This window comes from Eurosta solidaginis, unplaced genomic scaffold, assembly GCF_040869045.1.
Source record: "Eurosta solidaginis isolate ZX-2024a unplaced genomic scaffold, ASM4086904v1 ctg00001060.1, whole genome shotgun sequence".
Classification (NCBI taxonomy): Eukaryota; Metazoa; Arthropoda; class Insecta; order Diptera; family Tephritidae; genus Eurosta; species Eurosta solidaginis.
The window spans coordinates 409741-434113 of NW_027136904.1; the positions used below are offsets into that span (position 1 = coordinate 409741).

At 39.7% G+C, this 24373-nt stretch overlaps 1 pseudogene; it reads left to right on the plus strand.

Annotated features, from left to right (window-relative positions):
• Positions 1-575: 575 nt before the first annotated feature.
• On the plus strand, positions 576-728 carry LOC137235749 (5.8S ribosomal RNA; annotated as a pseudogene).
• Positions 729-24373: the final 23645 nt, after the last annotated feature.

Here is a 24373-nt window from a genome sequence, read left to right on the forward strand (position 1 = left end):
GCAGAAATACACCCGGAGCGCTTGCCAAACACTGCCGAGGGGCGACCCCGCTTATAAAAATTTTCTTCTAATTTAAAAACCTTATTTCTAAAATTCTGATGTTGCTTTACCCAGGGTGCGAACTCACGGCATGCGGTGTGGTAGGCGGAGCACGCTACCATCACACCACGGTGGCCGCCATGTTGAACATAATTATATTGGGCTTATAAAGTGTATATATTTATACATAGGTGTTTTTTAAGCGACCAACGAAAGAAAGTGAGGTTTCCTTGCCTAGGCCGCGGACACAAAATATATATACAAGTTCATTATATATTATTGTTCTCTTTCATTATTTGTAATTTTTCTATTTTTGTATATACCCTGTATAAACATTATATGGTTGTACGTACGATTTATTTAAAAATAAATAAACGATAAGTTAATTTGTTTGCATTAACAATGTAAAAATTGTTTTTTAAACTAAGACATACGGAACTGAAAAATGTTTGGATAAAAATTGGATTATTTATTCATGTTTCAATAAATATGAAAATTTAAAAAAATTGACGTAAAAGTAAAAATCAAAAATTTAAAACTCTAAGCGGTGGATCACTTGGCTCATGGGTCGATGTAGAACGCAGCAAACTGTGCGTCATCGTGTGAACTGCAGGACACATGAACAATAACATTTTGAACGCATATTGCAGTCCATGCTGTTACGTACTTTAATTAATTTTAAAGTGCTGCTTGGACTACATATCAGGGCATTTTTTAAGTAATACGAACGTGGCCAAATGGCCACGTAGTAGTCCGCCGTGGCCACGTAGTAATCATAATCTGGCCACAACTAAATTTCGAAAATGCGTGAACAACACCTAACTGAAATAATGTCAGAAATTTTCTGAACATACAAGATTTCCCCAAAATGTCAAAAAATATATAACTTGCTAATTCTAATGAAGTTTTTTGGTGCTAATCGAAGAAATTTATCAACGAATGAATGATAGTTCATCAAATATACTGTCAATGAGGATTTATATGGAAAAGAACATAGGTACTCACGACTTCCGTGACATATATATAGTGGCAAGAAACAACTTCACGACACTGATACACGACCATCTAAAAAATAATACGATTTCGACACGAGACAAATTCCGACGCAAAATACTGGAAGAGACAAAACGGTTCCTCAAACACAACAAACAATTACTTGTACTCAATGCCAACAGGGGCAACGTTACAGTGGTGATAGACAAAAACGAATACGATACAAAGATTCAGACACTGGTGAACGACATCTCTACCTACAGAGTTTTAAAACGCGATCCGACGAACAAGCTACAAGACAAAAACAATGAGATTGTTCAAAGGATGTTCAACAGCGGTGCCATAGATATCCAAGAAAAGAGCAACCTACTGTGTAAAAATGCTATTACTCCCAGAATCTATGGATTACCAAAAATTCATAAATGTAAATATGTCGTGAGAATACTCAAAAATATCACTTGTTCTTCTAAATATAATGTCGATGACTCAACAGAATTTAAAAGTAAGGTCAATGGCACATATATTTATGATGATGAAAGCCTTGTTTCCTTGGACGTAGTCTCCTTGTTCCCAAGCATTCCGGTTGATTTAGCCATTGAAATCATATCCGCAAAGTGGGAAAACATAAAAGAATATACATCCTTAACAAGGGAACTATTTATCACAATGGTGAAATTTTGCATAAAAGAGAATCGATATTTTAAATAAAAAATAAATAAATAAATGTAAGGCGCGATAACCTCCGAAGAGATCTAAGGCCGAGCTTCTCTTCCAATTTGCGTCGTGCTCCTCTTGATTTTTCCCTACAAATTGGCCGGACGGGACCTACATGTTTTATGCCGACTCCGAACGGCATCTGCAAGGCAGATGAGTTTTCACTGAGAGCTTTTCATGGCAGAAATACAATCGGAGCGCTTGCCAGACACTGCCGAGGGGCGACCCCGCCTAGAAAAATTTTCTTCTAATTGAAAAATCTTATTTCTAAAATTTTGATGTTGCTTTGCCCGGGAGTTGAACCCAGGGCATACGGTGTGATAGGCGGAGCACGCTCCCATCACACCACGGTGGCCGCGGCCATTGTAAAAACTGAAGAAATTGGAAACATTCTCACTGAACTCAACAGCTACAGCAGAAGCATTAAATTTACAATAGAGGTTGAGAAAGATGGCCAACTACCGTACTTGGACACGTTAATCAATAGAAGAAACAACAAATTATATATTGACTGGTACAGAAAACCCACAGCTTCGGGAAGACTAATTAACTATTATTCAAAACCCGAAAAAAGTACAATAATAAATACCGCCAAAAGCTTCATAAGACGGGTACTTACAATAAGCGACAGAATGTACCACAAGAACAATATCACGATCATCAAAAAAACTCTAGAGGATAATGAGTTTCCAAGTAGCTTGGCCAATAAACTGGTCCGAAATTTCTATACCAGAGCACGTAATGAACGTAAACCCGAAGAAGCAAATAACAAAATATACAAAGCGATAACCTATGTCCCAAGAATAGCAGAGAGGATCACGAGATCGGATTTATATGACAAAGAAAAGGTCAAAATAGCGTTCAACAGTAATACAAAGGACAGAATTCCAAAGGATGAGAAATCCAACCTAATATACAGAATCCCATGCAACGGTGACGGGTCTCACTTATGCGAGAAGGTATATGTGGGGACAACAAAATTAAAATTAAAGACAAGGATTTCCGGCCATAAGTCCAATATTAAACTTAGGAACAACGCTTCGGAAAATAAAACGGCCTTAACGGCCCACTGTAAGGATACGGGCCACTATCCCGATTTCCAGAATGTTACTATATTGGACATAGAGAAAAAATATAATACGCGCTTCACCATGGAAATGCTCCACATTATGAACACGCCTAATGATAAGAGAATTAATTTTAAAAGTGACACAGACCAATGCGCATATGCATATCGCAATTTATTGCTTAAGCAACAACACAAAATGCAAGTCTCACGGCGCACATGAAAGAAAGCAGCGTACAGAAATTATTCCGCTAGCAGCATACTTGTGATCAACAAATCATAATGTTGGATGACGACATATTCGTTGTTCTATTGTTTGTATCCCTATATATTTGTTTGTGCATATTTTAGTATGTATGTATGTATTGTATATTCTTTATTTTCTTATAAATACGTACAATTTTCCAAGTAGTACAATATAAAAAGTAACAAATTCAAATAAGAAAATAGTTAATGACATTAAATGCTAATTATAAAAGCAGTGGAAATGTCATTTCCTTTAAATATAATTATAAATGCTTGTGGGGCGCATAATAATCACAAGATATAATTGCTACAATCTCTAGTTAAAGTAACGACCAGAGAATTACTATTTTAAATAAAAAAAAAAATACTATATTAAATAAAAAGAAATACTATAAATAACAAAGTACTTACATATAAAGCTAAAAACTTCATAAATATTACATAGCGGAATTTATACGATGGGTCGCAACAGAATTTCTACACCCTCATGATTGAAACCAAGTAGCCACCGTTTCACTTCCCTCATAAACTTAGAAAGTTTTCTAATGAGTTGCATTACAGCAGGTAATTTATTATACAGTTTACATGACACGATTGTGTAAAAGTTACGGAAAAGTGTGGTAAGAAAACGAGGAATTTTTACACTTGATAACGGTCTACTTCTTAGGCTGTAAGGGTTATATATCGGGCTTTGTGAATACCCACTCCTTATAAAAAAATTTTCAAAACTTTGTAATAGTACAAGTGTCGAAAGGGAAGTATGTTTAATTTTTTGAAAAGGTCCATAGAGTGGGATAAACGGTCTGCGTTACACATTTTTCGGATAAAGTACTTCTGTAGGATTAAAAGCGCATTTAGCTTACTAGCATACGCTCCACCCCAGCAACTGATTCCATATTGTAATTTTGAGTGGACTAACCCATGATATATTATTAATGCTAACATTCGATTTAAACACAGCCTTTTTAGGTAAAAGAATGAACGAACCGCTGACAACATGTACGATTTCAAAGCAAAAATATGTGATGACCAACTTAGGCTTTGGTCGAATATAACTCCTAAATATTTAAAATTAGGGACCACATCAATTTTAAAGCAATTACTGTCACAACTTATTGTCTCGTCAAAGGTGTTGACAGAGTTTTGATGATTACAGTTACTTGAACACATACGAAACCGCATACAGTTCGAGCCGTGAAAGAAAATATCGTTTCTAGGTAACTCCTTTCCGCATTTATTAAAATACATCAACTTTGTCTTGTTGCTTACCACGAGTTTGTGGCTAGCAAACCAAGACCTCAGCATAAAAACATCGTGATTGATATCAGCAAAAAGATTAAATTCATTTGTAGATCCATATGCAATGGCAAGGTCATCTGCAAATGCCGTTACTTTACCAACAAATGGCAACGAGAATAGTGAGTTAATGTATATTAGAAACAAGATAGGTCCAAGAACCGAGCCTTGTGGCACCCCTAAGGTAATAGGTCTGGGTTCACTTTGAATATTTACAACTTTAACTTTCTGAATTCTATTCGTTAAGTATGACTTAAACCAACTAAAAACGTTGCCACGAAAACCAGCGGAGCTAAGCTTACTCAGTAGAATATTATGGTCCACCATATCAAATGCTTTAGTAATATATACAAACAGACTAGCGCAACACATTTTTTCGTCAATCGCCCTATGTATAAAGGAAGAAAAGTCTAAAAGAGCATCTTCAGTTGAGAGATCTGACATAAAACCAAATTGCTTGGGACTAAAAAATTTTATTTTGTTGAGATAAGTTAACACCCTAGCCTTAACTGCCTTTTCAAAGATTTTGGAGATTGAGGATAGCAAGGCTATAGGCCTGTAATTATTCTTGTCTTTTTTATCTCCCTTTTTGAACAGCGGTATCACGGTAGCACATCTTAAATCTTCTGGAAAAACTCCGGAGGTTATACTCAAATTAAATATATGCTTTAAAATATCAACGATATTAAAAGCTATGCTTTTTAAGGTCCTATTTGAAATGTTGTCACTGCCACTTGAATCAGACTTGCTCAAAGTTTGAATTATTTTAAGAATTTCTGAACCTGTAATTGGATCAAAGAAAAAACTATTACTGGGAGTTCTGAATTCTGTGATGTTTCGATTTTTACGGCACATGCAGATATTTGGATTCCTCATTGTATTAGAAACTGCTCCTACATTTACAAAAAAATTATTAAGTCCATTAGCTACTACCAGAGTCTCCGATGTATCCACGCCATCCAGATTTAACACAATCGAGTCGGACCTTTTCTTATAGTTTCGGTTCACTATTCTATTTACAGCTGCCCATTCTTTTTCGTGTTACCTTGCGCTGATAGAAAGAGATTTTGATAATATTTTTCCCGAGTTGAACTTATTTCTTTATTAAGATTATATGTCAACCGGCGGACACGGTTTCTCAGCTTAGTATTGGCCGGATTTCTTTTGCATTTTTTGCGTAACCTATTCTTCAGTCGGATCTTATGTAACAAAGTACGAGTTATCCATGGCTTGAGAGTTAAAGATGATGGTCTTGGCAAGAAACAAATACTCGAATTGTTAAAGTGAACCGTGAGTTTATTCATAAATAAATTATATGCCTTGGCAACGTCTGTTTCACCATAAACCGTTTCCCAGTTTTCCTCGCGAAGATATTCATTGAGAACGTTAAAATTTATTTTTCTGGTACCTGATGGGGTATATAAATTGGTAATACGCCTACTTACATTTATGTTTTGAAGTTGAATACCAGTCATGCAATGAGTTTACACTTACTGTACTTTAAAATTGTATACATTTTTTATGTGTATTTTACTTTTGTTTTCCGAACATATGATCAGTCGATAAAGAATAACCACAAGTGTAAGTTGTGTCTCGTTTATATGTATACCTAGTTGCATAACGTAAATTTTAATGACCATGTATCTGAAATGAATTTCCCCTTTTTATACATTTGTGTTTACTTACAGTCCTGAAGATGGCTTCAGACTGAAGCCGAAATATTGACAAATTAAAAGAACCAATGAAATTTTAAACATTGTGTTTTATTTAACCACGGCCTTTAAGCTCATTATTATTAACATAACGTAAACGCATAAGGCTATAAAAATTACCAAAAATATATACTATATATATACTATATATACCATCATATATATATTATATATATCACCGATCTCTATGATTTTTTGACACAACAATATATACTACATACGTAAGCATTTAGTGAAATTTGAAGCTTCTAGCTGTTAAAATGGGGCAGAAATTGCGCAAAGTTTCTTATCTGCACAATCGGTTGTATGAGATATATACTATATATACCACCGATCTCAATGATTTTTTCAGACAACAATATATGCTATACACGTAAGCATTTGGTGAAATTTGAAGCTTCTAGCTGTTAAAATGGGGAAGAAATTGCGCAAAGTTTCTTATCTGCACAATCGGTTGTATGAGATATATACTATATATATCACCGGTCTCTATGATTTTTTCAGACAACAATATATGCTATACACGTAAGCATTTGGTGAAATTTGAACATATCTAAACGATTTTTAAGATAAATATAAAATAAAAAATAGGTAGGTACTTTGTGTGGGGATGCAAAGCTTCACGTTTTTTGTGGTCTGCATGTAAAAGCTATGACTACGAATCACGTATTTCAAAAATATATGACGGAAATGTAACTATTTGATTAAATTTGATGAATTTTGAAGCTTCTAGCCGTAAAAAAGGGGCAAAAATGAGAGTTTATATGAAGTATATAATATATATGCCACCGATCTCTATGATTTTTTCAGACAACAATGTATGCTAAATACGTAAGCATTGGATGAAATTTGAAGCTTCTAGCTGTTAAAACGGGGCAGAAATTGCGCAAAGTTTCTTATCTGAACAATTGGTTGTATGAGATATATACTATGTACCTATACCACCGATCTCAATGATTTTTTCAGACATCAGTATATGCTATACACGTAAGCATTTGGTGAAATTTGAAGCTTCTAGCTGTTAAAATGGGGCCGAAATCGCAAAAAAAATATATATATACTATATATATATACTATATATACCATCATATATATATTATATATATCACCGATCTCTATGATTTTTTGACACAACAATATATACTATATGCGTAAGCAATCGGTGAAATTTGAAGCTTATAGCTGTTAGAATGTGGTAGAAATTGCGAAAAGTTTCTTATCTGAACAATCGGTTGTATGAGATATATACTATATATACAACCGATCGCTATGATTTTTTCAGACAACAATATATGCTACATACGTAAGCATTCGGTGAAATTTGAAGCTTCTAGCTGTTAAAATGGGGCTAAAATTGCGATAATATATATATATATACTATATATATATACTATATATACCACCATAGATATACTATATATACCACCGATCTTTATGATTTTTCCAGGTAACAATATATGCTATATGCGTAAGCATTCGTTGAAATTTGAAGCCTCTAGCTCTTAAAATAGGGCAGTAATTACGAAAAGTTTCTTATCTGAACAATCGGTTGTGGGGGATATATACTATATATATGACCGATCTCATCAATTTTTTCAGGCAAAAATATGTACGCTATACGAAATTATATGGTGAATTTTGAAGCTTCAATCTGTTAAATTGAGTAAGATATGACAAAAATCCTCTTTTTCTGAAAAATCGGTTTTTATGGAGGATATATCCTATAGTGGTCCGATCCGGCCAGTTCCGATAAATGTCTAATCGGACACCCAAATACACCCGCTCACCAAATTTTATCAAGATATCTTAAAAATTGAGGGACTAGTTTGCATACAAACAGACAGACGGACAGACGGACATGGTTAAATCAACTCAGCTCTTCATCCTGATTATTTCGGTATACTTAATGGTGAGTCTATCTATTTTCCTTTAAGGACTTACAATTTTGGGTTTCGTGACGAAATTAATATACCATTTCATTTTCATGAAAGGTATAAAAATAGGTAGGTACTTTGTGTGAGGATGCAAAGCTTCACGTTTTTTGTGGTCTGCATGTAAAAACTATGACTACGAATCACGTATTTCAAAAATATATGACGTAAACGTAACTATTTGATAAAATTTGATGATTTGCAGCTTCTAGCCGTAAAATGGGGCAAAAATAACAATTTATATGAAGTATATAATATATATACCACCGATCTCTATGATTTTTTTAGACAACAATAAATGCTATATACGTAAGCATTTGGTGAAATTTGAAGCTTCTAGCTGTTAAAATGGGGCAGAAATTGCGCAAAGTTTCTTATCTGAACAACAGGTTGTATGAGATATATACTATGTATACCACCGATCTCAATGATTTTTTCAGACATCAATATATGCTATACACGTAAGCATTTGATGAAATTTGAAGCTTCTATCTGTTAAAATGGGGCCGAAATCGCAAAAAAGATATATGTATACTATATATATATACCATCATATATATATTATATATATCACCGATCTCTATGATTTTTTAACACAGAAATATACACTATATACGTAAGCATTTAGTGAAATTTGAAGCTTCTAACTGTTAAAATGTGCAGAAATTGCGGAAAGTTTCTTATCTGCACAATCGGTTGTATGAGATATATACTATATATACAACCGATCGCTATGATTTTTTTAGACAACAATATATGCTATATACGTAAGCATTTGGTGAAATTTGAAGCTTCTAGCTGTTAAAATGGGGCCGAAATCGCAAAAAAAAAATATATATATACTATATATGCCATCATATATATATTATATATATCACCGATCTCTATGATTTTTTGACACAACAATATATACTACATGCGTAAGCATTTAGTGAAATTTGAAGCTTCTAGCTGTTAAAATGGGGCAGAAATTGCGCAAAGTTTCTTATCTGCACAATCGGTTGTATGAGATATATACTATATATACCACCGATCTCAATGATTTTTTCAGACAACAATATATGCTATACACGTAAGCATTTGGTGAAATTTGAAGCTTATAGCTGTTAAAATGGGGAAGAAATTGCGCAAAGTTTCTTATCTGCACAATCGGTTGTATGAGATATATACTATATATACCACCGGTCTCTATGATTTTTTCAGACAACAATATATGCTATACACGTAAGCATTTGGTGAAATTTGAACATATCTAAACGATTTTTAAGATAAATATAAAATAAAAAATAGGTAGGTACTTTGTGTGAGGATGCAAAGCTTCACGTTATTTGTGGTCTGCATGTAAAAACTATGACTACAAATCACGTATTTCAAAAATATATGACGGAAACGCAGGGCATTTTTTAAGTAATACGAACGTGGCCAAATGGCCACGTAGTAGTCCGCCGTGGCCACGTAGTAATCATAATCTGGCCACAACTAAATTTCGAAAATGCGTGAACAACACCTAACTGAAATAATGTCAGAAATTTTCTGAACATACAAGATTTCCCCAAAATGTCAAAAAATATGTAACTTGCTAATTCTAATGAAGTTTTTTGGTGCTAATCGAAGAAATTTATCAACGAATGAATGATAGTTCATCAAATATACTGTCAATGAGGATTTATATGGAAAAGAACATAGGTACTCACGACTTCCGTGACATATATAAATTCTGCACGTGCTCGAGGATTTTTGTCAGCATATAATAAAAAATTTTTGGGCAAGTATATAATAAGTTGTGTATGAAAAATAACTATTCCTGGGATTACTTGTTTTATTGCAAATGTTTTGGTATGAGTGAGTCGCAACCACGGTTGCCACAGCATTACGATACAATACCCTGCTAGACACCTGCTAGTCAATTGATTAATCAACTGACTGGCATGGCTGCTATTTACATCATGATTTACCATCATTTTCTTAATGGCAATATTCAAAAGCTGACCGGTATGGTCGTCATGTCTAGCAGGGTACAGTAGTTGGCAGCACATGTCATATGTTGAAAAGGCGCATTGATTCAGATATCAAATAAAATACGCGTCTTTTCAAAATCGACGTTACGAAAAAAAAAATTCTTTTGCATTAAATGCATAAAATTGCTACACTAACACTATATGTAGAATAAGAGCTTTAATTTGCTCCAAACCAATCTTCCTCGTTCACGTGTATAAATTTCATAAAATCTCCTATAAAAAGACTCGGAAGACTTTCTCTTTTCGTCCTTCGTTTCAACTGGTTCCCGTTCTACGCGTTTCTCTTACACTACACTAGGTTCTGAGTCAACATATAATGTTTTCAGACTCGCGCATGTATGTCGCTAGAGTAGTGGGTGTTCGAGGAGATATTTTTCTTTTGGCCACCTAGTGAAAAATTCTTAAAAAATGCCCTGCTACATATGGTTGAGGGTTGTAAGACTATGCTAAATAAGGTGCTTGACCTTTTAATTTTTAATTGAAAGATTTTAAAGCAAATGGCATATTATTGGATTATATAATAAATATATAATCCATAATATGAATAGTCAAATTAAAATATATATAATAAAAATATATTTTAAAGAAATCCTCAAAATTAAGAAAAAAATCTTAGTATGCCTTAAAGCGAAAATAAACAAACACACATTATATTAGTCGATCAAACATAGTCGTATGTTCCTGATGATGGTTTTAGAATAAAACCGAAATATCGACGAATATACGTAAAATAAAATAGAAAAACTTTGTGTTTTATTTTTTCAATAGGCCTTGAGCTCATTAAAGACTTCAAAAATATTATTTTATATAAATAATAATTTTGCTTATATTGGGGAACGTCTAGCTTAAAATAAATATTTTTATTCTAGAATTGCTCCTTTATTTAATAAAACAAATTATAATAATATTTATATTAATATCAATGTGTGTGAATAAAAATGGAAAATTTTTATCAAGGATGAAAAGCATTTTAAGTCTTAATGGATTTAAAAGAAAAATATTTTGTTTTTATATATATATATAAAAATTTAACATAAAAATGTAAATTAAATAAAGTATTTTACAATAAAGTACAAATAAAGTAATGCAAAACAATATATATAATATATATTATATTGCTTTTTGTTGTTATATGTGCAGTATGATACACAATTTACTACAATAAAAAATTATACAACCACAACTCATATGAGATTAATAAGCATATTAATTAGGGGAGGAAAAGAAACTAACAAGGATTTTCTTAGTAGCGGCGAGCGAAACAGTTCAGCACTAAGTCACTTTGGTAAGCAAATGGGAGATGCAGTGTATGGAATATCTCTTAATATCTAGTATGAGAAATTAGCGATTTAAGTCCTTCTTAAATGAGGCCAGTTACCCATAGAGGGTGCCAGGCCCGTATAACGTTAATGATTATTAGAAAGATATTTCCAAAGAGTCGTGTTGCTTGATAATGCAGCACTAAGTTGGTGGTAAACTCCATCTAAAACTAAATATAACCATGAGACCGATAGTAAACAAGTACCGTGAGGGAAAGTTGAAAAGGACTCTGAATAGAGAGTTAAATAGTACGTGAAACTGCTTAGAGGTTAAGCCCGATGAACCTGAATATCCATTATGAAAAATTCATCATTATATATAAAATATTAATTTATTTGTAATTGATGTTCGGATCTCACACTCCAAACCTATCAGTGCACCCTAAAACCGTAACAAATGTACGTCAACTTATTAGCGACGATAACCCTGCAAAAATCGCGAGTACTCGCTATGGACCAACCGAGTGCTCCAAAATTAACCACAATTCATAAAAAAAATATGGTCCTATTAACATTGCGATGTCCTAGGACTGGACCATATACTCCAGCTCCGCATTACATCAGAGTAATCCATGGAGTACCCACAGTCCAATAAACATCGTGTAGTGATTACAATCGTTAAAAACGAGCAATGATCGGCTTACAATATGTTCCTGTAGAAACACGAGTTGGTCCATTCCTGCATTACAGTGGAGAATAATGGTAAGTACTCCAGTGGACCACATGATCCAACGATTTTTGAAGGGAAGTCTAACCAATCCTGAGTGGCTTTACTCGAAAGGGAGCAGGGTGGACGCCCAGGGTGACCCAGAATGCGTAGAATCGCCTCCGTGTGAGTTCGCTTCTTCGTTGGAGTTGACAATAAATTATTCTCTTCGGAGTAATGCGGTCGCTCCAGTCGCCGGCGAGTTTATTAGAATAATGTTGAGAATGAAGTCGGATGTTTCATATAACTGAACTAGGAACGTTTAGCTGGTAGTTCAGTTGCAACAGGGTCCCTCGTCGTGGAAAATTATGGATAATTGAAAGGGTTGGTATTTCCCACGCTTCTTTTTGAAATTTTTGGAAACTTCGTTGGACCTAAGCATATGATCAGGCATACGCTCGTAGTACTTGTGATTAATAAGATGCGTCTTCAATGCAGTTTGTAAGTACCTATGTTTGATGAATTATAGTAGTCACTCATTTGAGAAAAGACATTCTGGCTTATAGATGGCATCGGTAGTTATTCACGGAGAACTGACGTATGCTGAGCAGTCGCACTAGAAACTGTGGCTAATGAGATGTATCCTAAGTGTAAATAGCTTAGTAACCATGATTAATGAAAATGATGTATCTTGCGAGTGGTTAAGTACTTGTGAATATGTCTATCTGGGGGTTAGGGACAGCGTCCGGATAGTTATGTTCGCAACGAACGGCAATTTCCCTTTATAGATGCATCCAAGTAGTTTTTCATGGGGAAAAGTCATTTTAGATCTTATGGATGACGTCGTTGTAGTTAGTTCACAGTGAACGTGCGTTTTGCATCATATGCCCTATAAAGGCTGTATCATATCCCTAAATTGTGTTCCAAATTCCTGGTGCTCAGAAAGGGTTGCTCACAATGCCCCTAATACATGTATTTAAATTGTGGGACTGTAGCATGTATCTGATCTATACACACAGAACATGTTGCAAAGGAATTACTTGTGAAAAGAGAAGAACGTACTAAGATCCGGGGTGGAGTTGCCTAACAACCGGATGCCATTAACCATAAAATGGCTGGAGCTTGATACACTCCGACTTTACCAAGGTAAAGACTTGTAATTGAATCGTCCGATTACAAGCAATTTAGTACCAAACGATTTTGCAAAGAAGTGTTGAGAGAAGACAACATGGAGCCGATAGTTTGGGCAATTGATCATGCAGTAGATCCGTATTTGACACCGTGGAGCTAGGTCTACGCAGACAGGTATCTGCGTTATAAGGCACTATCGACTGTCCCTATCTACTTCCCCCTATGGGTTAGGGGTTAGAATATAGCCACGCTGGGTATACCGGTCGTAAAAGGCGACCATAATACCATGGCTAACCAATCCATGAGTAAGGTGATTTTACTCGAAAGGGAGCAGGGTGGACGCTGGTATCACCGTGTGGGACCCCAAGCATGGTCTTTATAAAAACTGCCACCACGAGAGCAGGAAAAGCCAGTTGTCATCTGATGCACTGCATCGTATGATGCTTGTATTCAGGTCTAATCTCCTGTCTTGGGATGGCCCCCTTGTGGGAGCATCGCGGTGGCTGTAGTTTCAAATAAGAGTTCACTTGATGACACGCTCTGAGTAGACTTGTTTTCCTTTGGGGCGTGCAAACCCGAGGGGATTCGGTCTCTTGGTTGTCACAGTATACCCAATTTTATTGAAAAACTGACCCTGAGGGGCAGACGAAAGAGTTGGTCACATCACATAATTGTGGCAACGGGAGTGCAAACCGTTGAGAGGTGGTGAAACGTATGTCTATCGTCAGCCGAAAACAATCGATAATCGTACGAGTGGGCCGGAGCTCATCTTGCCTTTAGAGATGTTTGAAGCTGCTTTAGACTGTGCTGCTAGGAGGCGTTCGCAGAATGGATGGCCACATCCAAAAAATGTGGCAGATTTGACGTTGTCAGATCACTGCAGTGTGGCCGACTGCTATGCGAAGATGTTGCTGGGGCAGGTACTCGGTACTTACAGGTCTGTGAGTGGAAAAGATTGGACACATCCCTTTAATTGTGGTAGGAGTGTAATTGGGGTATGAAATGGAGCATAATTGTGGCGTAATTGAGTGAAAATTGGAGTAAAGAAAATGGTAGCCAAAATGGAAGCCAAAAATTAAGCACAATATGGCGCACAATGTTCGTCAACGCAGTGCGGCCTTAAGCGATGTCGAAAGACATTTCCGAGGCAGGCACTCGGTACTTACAGGTCTTTGTGCGTAAAAGGTTGGTCACAGCCCTTCATTTTAATTGTAATGGAGTGTAAAATGGAGCATAATTGTTGCAGTAATTGGAGTGGAAATTAGATTGAAGATAATGGTAGCTAAAATGGAGGCGAAAATAAAGCGCAATATGGCTCACACTGCTAGTCATCGTAGTGCGGCCTTTAAGAAATATCTAAGCAAAACCAGCTCCGTCGTCAACAATGTATTGTACATTGTTGTAACACTGCAGGACAGAAAAGGTTGGTGACATTCCTAAATTGCGACAAAACACAATATCTCAATCTGATTAACTTTTTAATCAGATTTCGAGATATCAAATCAATGAAAGAGGGATACTGAGGCAAGCACGGAACTCGCGGTGGAGTTGCCGTGCAACCGGGTGTCATTAACCCGAAATGGATGGGAGGGCGGACAGTCCTCCCCGGCCAAACCAAGGCTGGTCGACTTGAAAACCCAGCTCACCGATTGGTACCAACTTGTTGGGCCGAAGATCAACGGACATTAATCTGTGTTTACCACTGTGGGGTAGGGATTCTAAGACATGTTCTTACGTTAAACACTTATCGACTGTCCCAAAAAATCCCCCTGTAGACTAGGGGTTAGAATATGCCCACGGTAGGTATACCGGTCGTAAAAGGCGACCATAATACCATGGCTAACCAATCCATGGGTTAGGTGGTTTTACTCAAAAGGGAGCAGGTTGGACGCTGGTATCGCCTTGTGGGACCCTAGGCATGGTCTTTATAAAAACAGCTACCGCGGGAGCAGGAAAAGCGAGTTGAGACCTGATGCACTGCATCGTACGATACTTGTATTCAGGTCTCATATCCCGTCCTGGGATGGCCCCCTTGTGGGAACATCGCGGTGCCTGTGGTTTCAAATAAGAGTTCACTTTATGACACGTCTGAGTAGACTTCTTTTCCCTTGGGGCGTGCAAACCCAAGAGAATTCGGTCTCTTGCTTGTCACAGTATACCCAATTTCATTGAAGAACTGACCCTGAGGGGCAGACGAAAGTGTTGGTCATATCCCATAATTGTGGCAACCGGAAGCTAAACCGTTGAGAGATAGAGAAACGTATGTCTATCGTCAGCCGAAAACAATCGATAATCGTACGAGTGGGCCGGTGCTCATCTCGTCTTTTGAGATGTTTGAAGCTGCTTTAGACTGCGTTGCGAATAGGAGGCGTTCGCAGAATGTATGGCCACATCCAAAAAATGTGGCAGATTTTACGTTGTCAGATCACTGCAGTGTGGTGAACTGCTATTGCAAAGATATTGCTGAGGCGGGAAAGCCCCCAACACAAGTCTATTGTTGTAAAAGTTTACCACAGCCCTAAATTGTGGAAAAAACGTAGCGCAATTGATGAATAAAGAGGAAGTTTATGCAACAAAGCGAGTTATTAGAAGTTGTATACCACAGAACCAAATAATGAAGAATATGTGGGCATGTATAAGTAGCAAATAATGCAGATCAATGTTGCAAATAAAACTGAATAGAACGTTTAGCTTGGTTTCAGTTGCAACATGATCTTAAACGTACAAGTACCTGTGACTAACGAGATGTGTCTTGATGCGCAAGTGGTTTAGTACCATGATTAGTGAAGATGTTTCTTGCGAGTTTATGTGTCGTAAGTACTTGTAAGCATCACTGCTTGGTTTCAGTTGCAACATGATCTTAAACGCACAAGTACCTGTGACTAACGAGATGTGTCTTGATGCGCAAGTGGTTTAGCACCATGATTAGTGAAGATGTTTCTTGCGAGTTTATGTGTCGTAAGTACTTGTAAGCATCACTGTATGTTGCGCTACAACAAAGAGTTTTATTCACAAGGAATTATATGACGATCTCACTCTATGGAACATTTAAGTAGCTATTCATGCTTAAGGAAAGACACTTGCGCTGATAGGTTACATCGGTAGTTGGTTCACAGCGAACGTGCGTTTTTGATCATAACAAAATGGTGCATAGCGTTGTAGGGAGGTGCCGCCTTCAAGCAATGTCTGAGCAAAACCAGCTCCGTCGTCAACAATGTATTATTATATATCGTTGTGACACTGCAGGACAGAATAGGTTGGTCACATTCCTAAATTGCGAAAAAAACACAAACAAAAGACAAATCTCAATCTGATTGACTCGTTAATCAGATGTCGGGATTTCAAAATCAATGAAAGAGGGATACTGTGGCAAGCACGGAACTCGCGGTGGAGTTGCCTTGCAACCGAGTGCCATTAACCCGAAATGGAATGGGAGGGTGGATAGTCCTCCCCGGCCAAACCAAGGCTGGTCGACTTGAACACCCAGCTCACCGATTGGTACCAACTTGTTGGGCCGAAGATCAACGGACATTGATCTGTGTTTGACACCATGAGGTAAGTCTACGTAGACAGGTACTCACGTTAAACACTTATCGCCTGTCCCTATCTACTCATTCCTACTGGATTATAGTGTTTGTTTACATTCGTGTTTTCGTTAGTGCGGAGTTTTTAATCTTTTTGAGTGGGTTATCTTGGTCGGATTGAGCTAAGTATAGTTGTGGTTTGTGCGGAATTTAATTCCCTTTCGTTTGATATATTAGTGGTTTTTGTGGTGTATAAACTTGAAGAAATATTTGAATTTTTCTAGTTTGTATGTATAGTTTGTGTGTTTGTGCATTTTAATTTTTCATACTCAGTTCTCCAGGCTATCGTAACTATTTTAAAGTTTCTGAAGGTATTTTTGAAATATTTTTCAGCGCCTAGTGATATACTTTTTATAGTTACTTTGAAGAACCTGTTGAATGAGTGTACCCAGTAATAGATTTTGGTGGCTAGATATTGATCCGATTTGGTGAGGTATCTGGTTTTTTGGGTAATTGTTATTCTGAAGTCCTTCTTTGTAGGAAGGCAAGAATTTGTGATCTCTTAAGTGGCAGAGTTCAACTTCAGCACTTTTTAGCTTGCTTGTTCGGTTCGGTATAGTTTTCTCTCGGGTCCTTTGTGGCCTTTCGTGTAGTTTTTACCGTGCGCTTGCGAGCTATACACCCGTGGTTTTGCTTTGGCCGACAAGTTTAGCTGCTGTCGTTCCTGCTCGTTTTTGGGTGAAGTTTTTGTTTTGGGTTACTTTGCGGTCTTCTTAGTAACGGATCCTTTGTATATTACTGGTTTGACTCTTTCTTCTGGATGGGTATTGTGCCTGTAGAGGTGATATGGAAGGTGGTGGGACTAGGAAGCGGTCTTCTAAGGGTTTTCGGGGTCCGGTTCGTGTGGGGAATGTAGCTCCGGTGGACGATTCCACGTCTGGAGAGGATGCTGGTCCTCGGAGGTTCTTTAAGGACAAGGTTGGATCACGTAGTGCTGTCATGGATAGTAAGGTCACAAAGAAGATACAGAAAGCTGCCAGGAGAGAGGCTTTGAAGAAGCAGCAGGTTAAGGAGGATTTGAAGAAGTTGGTAGTTCCTCCGGTGTCGGAGACGGAGGATGAGTGTGAGGATTCGTTATCCGTTGATAGCGATGGAAGTGGTAGGATGTCTTCGGATGTTTTGGGGAATATGGTGGTAGATGTTCCATTTGATGGCGGTGTCGTTCGGGAAGTCGGTAATGGGAATGATGGTAATATTGAGGGTCTGGTTGCTGGGGGTCTGTTGCTGAAAACCATTTTGCTGAGCAGAATGTTGCTGAAAAACATGTAGCTGGAGAACATGTTGCTGGGAAATATGTTGCTGGGCAACTAGTTGCCGGGACTCATGAGTCTGAGCAACTGGTTGCTGGGCAGCTTGTTGCCGGGCAACTTGTTGCCGGGCAGCTTGTTGATGAGACTCGTAACTCTGGGCAGCTCGTTGCTGGGCAACTTGTTGCTTTGTTAAGGGTGTTGGTGGTTCTACCAAAATGGGTAATTTTGCTGGAGGGAATAAAGCAGTTGGCCATGAGTGGGTAGCTGCTTTAAAGAAGATTACCAATAAGTTCAATGAGCGTGTTTTTGGTGCTAACGGTGTATGTCTTGATTCTGCGAAGGGGTTGATGGAGGTGTCCTCTGAGTATGAGACCCTCCTGATGACGGATATTGTCGAGAATGCTCGTCTTCGTGGTCGTATTGAGGCGATGTCGTTGCGGGGTGGCTTGCTTGGTGGTGCATCTCCACATGTCGGTGGATCTGTTTCTATTGATCCGTTGGTGGTGCCGCCTTCGGGTGGGTCTGTACCTGTGGCGACCACACCTGTGGTACGAAAGCCGGTCCAAACATGGGCAGCGATTGTTAAAAGCGGGGATAAAGGTGTTTCTGCTAAAGAGGTTCGAGAAAAAGTATTAAAATAGGTTGCTCCGACTTTGGGTGTGAGAGTGCATCAGGTTAAGGCGGTAAAATCGGGTGCAGTGGTGATTCGGGTTCCCTCTGAGAAAGAGAGGGACATTATCTTGAATAAAAGGAAATTTAACGAGATTGGGTTGGAGGTGACTGAGAATAAGAAGCCGGCAACTAGGATTGTGGTTCTCCTGATGATTTCATGGAGGATCTTCTCCGGATGAACCTTTAGAGGAACAATCCTAGATGCTCAAAGTCGGAGGTCCGTCTAGTGAGTAAACCTTGGATGAGTACTCCGGGTGTTGCAGTTAATGTAGTTTTGGAGTATCCGGACGACTTGATCTCCTCCCTCTTGAATGCGCAGTGCAGTTACATTAAGTGGTTCTCATTCTGGGTGCGTTCTTAAACGCGAACTTTTGTCTACTTCAGGTGTTTGAGTTTCGACCACCAGATTAGTGAATGCCGATATGAGGAGAGTGTCTGCCGAAAGTGCGGGAAAGGGGGGCATCAGTTGGCTAGTTGCAAAAATAAAGTTGGTTGTCGCAACTGTAAATTCAGTGGCAAGGATGCGAAACATTTGATGTTATCAGAAGTGTGTCCGACGTATGCTGCCGTTGTTGCCCGTGCTCTTGCCAGACACTAATGGGATTAGTTTTCCAAATAAATTGTCAGGGTGCGTATGCCGTGATGTGCGAATTGAGGGCGCGTATGACTGAGGAGGTGTGTGGAATTGCCTTACTTCAGGAACCTGACTGCATCAATGGTGTGGTTAAGGGTATTCCTGGAGGGTTTTGGGTTCTTTTGTAACCTGAAAGGAAATGTTGCCAATGTTTTTAATCGGCCTGATTATGAATGTCTTTTGTTTGACGTGTCGGAATGGGGGGTATGCGTGAGTATTGAGGGTTCTTTTTGTAGGGCTATTTTTGCGAGCGTGTACTGTAAGTACCATGGACCCTTATATCCGTTACTTGGGTTCGGTGCTATTACCAGCGAGTAGCACGCCGGTCATCATTGGAGTGGATGCCAATGCTGTTTCTCTTGTATGGCACAGTAAGTTGTCTAGGCGTTCGCCCTGTTACGTGAGTCATACACGAGGAGAAGCTTTGGGCGAGTGGGTACTCACTGTAGAAGTTCATATTTTAAATGAACCAAGCGAGTGTTACACATTCGATGGGCCCATGGGTAAGAGTGATATTGATGTAACTTTTGTAAATGATGCAGCAACAAGAACGTTTGAGTTTTTGTGGACTGTTAGGGGAGGTGAAGGGATAAGTGATCATAATTTGATTCAAATTGTGATTGCTCCCCGATCCTCTCCTAATGTGTCTGAAACCGTTAAAGAAAATAAGTGGTGCACTGCTGGGGCAGACTGGAACCTGTACGGTTTATGCGTTGAGCAGGAGTTTTCATTAATTCCTCTTAACGTATTTACAGAGTTGCCAGTGGATGAGCAGATTACCCATTTGAGTGAGTGTGTGTGCAGAGTGAATGATAGTATGTTTCGAAGGGTGAAGAAACAACTATATCATCGTGTTAGATGGTGGACACATGATCTAACTCAAAAAACGAGATCTGTCAGACGATTGAGACGTCAGTTTGAACGTGCCAGGCGGATTGATCCCGATGGTGTGTCCCAGCTGAGAAGTCAACTAAGTAGGGAAACGAATGAATATAAACGAATGATTGTTAAAATTAAAGAAGAAGAATGTCGCAACTTCGTGTCTCAAAATTATGACGATCCTTGGGGTCGGGTCTATAGGATCTGCCGCGGTTGTCGACAGACAGAAGTTAATTCCCTCCGTGTTGGTGAAACGTTGGTTTCTACTTAGAGGGAATGTTCGCAGCTACTTTTGGAAGGGTTCCTTCTTAGGGCCGAGGTTCAGGTACAGCCTCCTGCACTGGAAGTGCCTGTGCCTCCATTAGAAGTTGAAGAGTTAAAATATGCTTTTGGTCTGGTTAGGTCTAAACGGTCCCCGGGTTTCGATGGGTTAAACGGAGAGATGTGCAAGTGGTTGTGGAAGTTTATCCCGGAATACTTGGAAGCCATTTATGATAAATGCATATGGGAGGGATATTTTCCACGAGAGTGGAAAGTAGCTAGGATTGTCGTTCTCCTGAAGTCGCCTGACAAAATAAGGTCTGATCCTCGGCCTTACCGAGGTATCAGCCTTCTTCCGGTGCTTGGCAAAGTGCTGGAGAAGGTTATGGTTGAGCGGCTTCAGGGGATAATTGGGGGTAATCACTCGGATAGACAGTTTGGGTTTTGGAAAGGACGTAGCGTTGAAGACGCCTGGATGTATGTTCAGGACTGTGTAGAGAGAAGTTCTAGTAAATATTTCTTTGGCATATTTATTGACTTCAAGGAGGCGTTTGACTTTTTGCGCTGGGACAGGGTTATCGAGCGATTAGAGGGGCTCGGCTGTCTGGAGATTGCTCTCTGGCAGAGCTGTTTCTCGTACAGATGTCCTTCTATTATTGGTATGAGTGAAAGTGTGGAAAGGGTGGTGGCCCGAGGTTGTCCGCAGGGATCCATCTGGGGCCCATATATATGGAACATGATGATGGATCCCCTGTTAAGGCAACTCGAGCATCTTTGCAAATTCTGCGCATATGCGGATGACCTCCTCTTATTAGTAGAGGGGGATTCTCGCGCCAGCGTTGAGCGCACCAGTGGGGCATTATGCCAAATAGTGGCTAACTGGGGCGCCCACGTTGGGGTAGAGGTTTCGGTGGACAAAACCGTGACGATGCTGCTCAAGGGCAGATTGTCACGGAATCGCCCACCGATTGTCCTCATCGGCGGGGTCAGCATCAGGTATGTGACGCAAGTCTGGGGCTGACAATGGGTGAGCGAATGAACTTCTTACCACACTTGGAGTGCATGAAGGATAAAATGTTGAGTGTGTGTGGGCTGTTGCAGCGGGTGCTACCACACGATTGGGGCTTGAGTCGTCGTGCCGTTCGTACTATTTATCGGGGTCTATTCGTCGCATGAGTTACTTTTGGTGCCGCTATATGGTATCGAACGGTTACTCCGGCGTGTTCTTATTATTCAACGGTATATATTGCTGGCGTGTTTACCTGTATGTCGTACTGTATCTACGGATGCTATGCAGGTGTTGATGAGGCATCTCCTCTTGATTTGGAAGTTATTCGGAAAACTGTGTCATTCAGACTGAGGAGGCGGTTAAGTATGCCATCGTCTTTGCAGGAATGGTGACTGATGGTGATTTTGAGAGGGGAATGTTGGCGAGCAAAATTCATTTGGATGGTGTTTTAAATTCTAAGTGGCAAGAACGTTGAACTTGTAGTTCTTAAGGAAGGGTAACGTATGAGTACATCCGGGACGTTTCGTTTGCGGCGGAGAATCCAGATTTCAAATTTAGTCTGAGTCTGGCTTTTCTGCTAACGGGTCATGGTTCTCTCAATGCATTTTTGCATAAGAGATGCCTGAGCCAAACGGAGCGTTGTGTGTGTGGAGCTTTGAGTGAAAGTTGGGTGGATGTTTTGTGTGAATGTCCGGAGTACACAGACGTTATAGATTTGAATAATTTTGGCACTGAAATTTGTAGTAATGGTTTTAATGTAAGTGGGGCTTTATCCAATAATCGGTCGGTTAGTTTGTTGAATGCGTTTGCAGTTGAAGTTTTTCGACGGCGTCGCATTTTGGTGTCTAATGGTGGTGGTTAGTATGAATGGATGTGTGTGTGAATTGGGGCTCCATCCCCATTTTGTTTTTCTTTTAGTTGTTTTATTTTTTCCTGGCGCCATCCGGAGTAGCTGGATACTCAACCGGTAGTAGCTTCGGCTGCGAAAGTCATACCAAGACTTTAAAGTGGTACCGCGGGGAACAGATAGCCCACGGAGCTTTCTCCGTTTCTGTTCATCGCGGTAGGCCCCTTTGGGAGCATCGTGGTGGTTGTGGTTTGATATCCAAATGCGGTAAGTGTTGGTCAGCTCGAATGAGGTTTTGCATTGCAACCGGGTGCTATGTCCCATAGATTGGAAGAGGTGTTATATAGGTCTCAAACCCCACCAAGGTGATGATGTGTCCACTCAAATCATCAATTGGGACCAAGGTAGCGATTCTTGGGTGGAGGTTTGTGCATGGATGCACCGTGAGGTTAGGCCAACAATGGCAGGTACGTACGTTAAACCTTGTACTTCTATCCCTATCTACTCACTCAGAGCTTCGATTGCGGTTGTGCTTTGAAGTTGGGGACAGTTGTAATAAAAATCTCGTTGAGTGCTTTAAGTGAGTTATTTTAACATGCACCAAGGGGCAGAAAAAAACACTTGTTGTTGTGAATAGTGCAAAGTGTTAGACATTTGGAGCCCCAATTTAGCGGTCAGTCGAAGGTCAATCTCGGACCCTAATTTTGTGCGCGTTATTTTGGTTGCAACCAATTTTCGCCATAACCTTAAAGTGCCTGCATGTGGAGGTAAGCTTGTATGTGCGCGCATCTATCGGCTGTGAGTGAGTACCCAGTAGAAAACTTGTGTGTGACTACACACTGATCCGCTTGGGAACAGTGTTGGACTACTTTCTTAGTGCACAATTGTGGACTGCCTGCGTGAGGAGGCATAAACCCGTACACGAACTAGTGGCAGTATCAGCTGTAGTGTTTATAGTCTGCCCGTTCAGCTCGCCATAGTTTTCGTACCGGTCGACTCGTCCCCGATACGGGGAACAGCGTTCCTTCCGTCGGGGCGGTGATAGTGACCACGTCAGCATTTTGCTGACAAACAGCGTACGAGCTACGTCCCAGCGCTTTTGCCATAGCTGACGGGTTGGGCTGCTACTGCTGCTGACCGCTTGTTCTGAGTGGTTATATCCCACTAACTTAGAGAAGCCTACATTTGCCCGGTGGGCATCGTTTTCTCCTGGTGGATACTTCCACATCTGTATCGTATAAGTGTGACCAAGTTTGCCGCTGACGTCAGACATTTTTGCGGGAATGGCGGGCCGCGGAGTGAAGCGCCTGGGCCATCTTCCGTCCGAAGTCGTTAGCCGACGGCCGCTGCTGACGGGTCGACCTCTGGTGAAGAAAAAAGAATGAGCGCGAAGAAAATCCTTAAGGTGGATACTGGGAAGGCCACGGCTGTGTCACCCGGAGGGAAGAAAACGGCGGTAAAAGGTGGAATAGGCGGATGACTGGGTAAGTCAGGGATACCGGTGGCGTTGGTGGCGACCACCTCGAAAATTGTAGAGCAGGAGGGAAAGGGCGGGCCGAGTATTCGTTATTCGTACACCTACCAAGGAGGAAAGGGACAATGTCGTTAATAATAACCAGTTTTCAGAGGTGGGGCTGGAGTTTATGAGAATAGGAAGCATGGAACCAGGGTGGTTATTCGGAGGTTTATGCGCAGATCTCCCCTGTCGAGTTCATGGAAGAGGTTTTCTGTTTAAACCTCACGAAGTTCGACCTTGTGTGCCAAAAGTCAGAGGTTAGGCTGATCAGTCGACCCTGGAAGACGGACGCTGATGGGGAAACGGTTAACGTCACCCTGGAGGGACCGGACAAGTTAATGTCCCACCTCTTGGATGCCGGCCGCTGTTACATCAAGCGGTTTTCCTTCCCTGTTCGGCCAGAGGACTTAGCCTACAGCTGGTTCCGTTGTCTGAGTCTCGATCACAAGGTGAGGGACTGTGGGTTGAAGACTCCAGTCTGTCGGAGGTGCGGACAAGAGGGGCACATAGAGGCGAATTGCTTCAAATAAATGTTTTCATACATTTAAAGCAATACGGGCAATCCCCGATTAACTCATACATATAGACAACATTTGGTTAATTCGTTGTA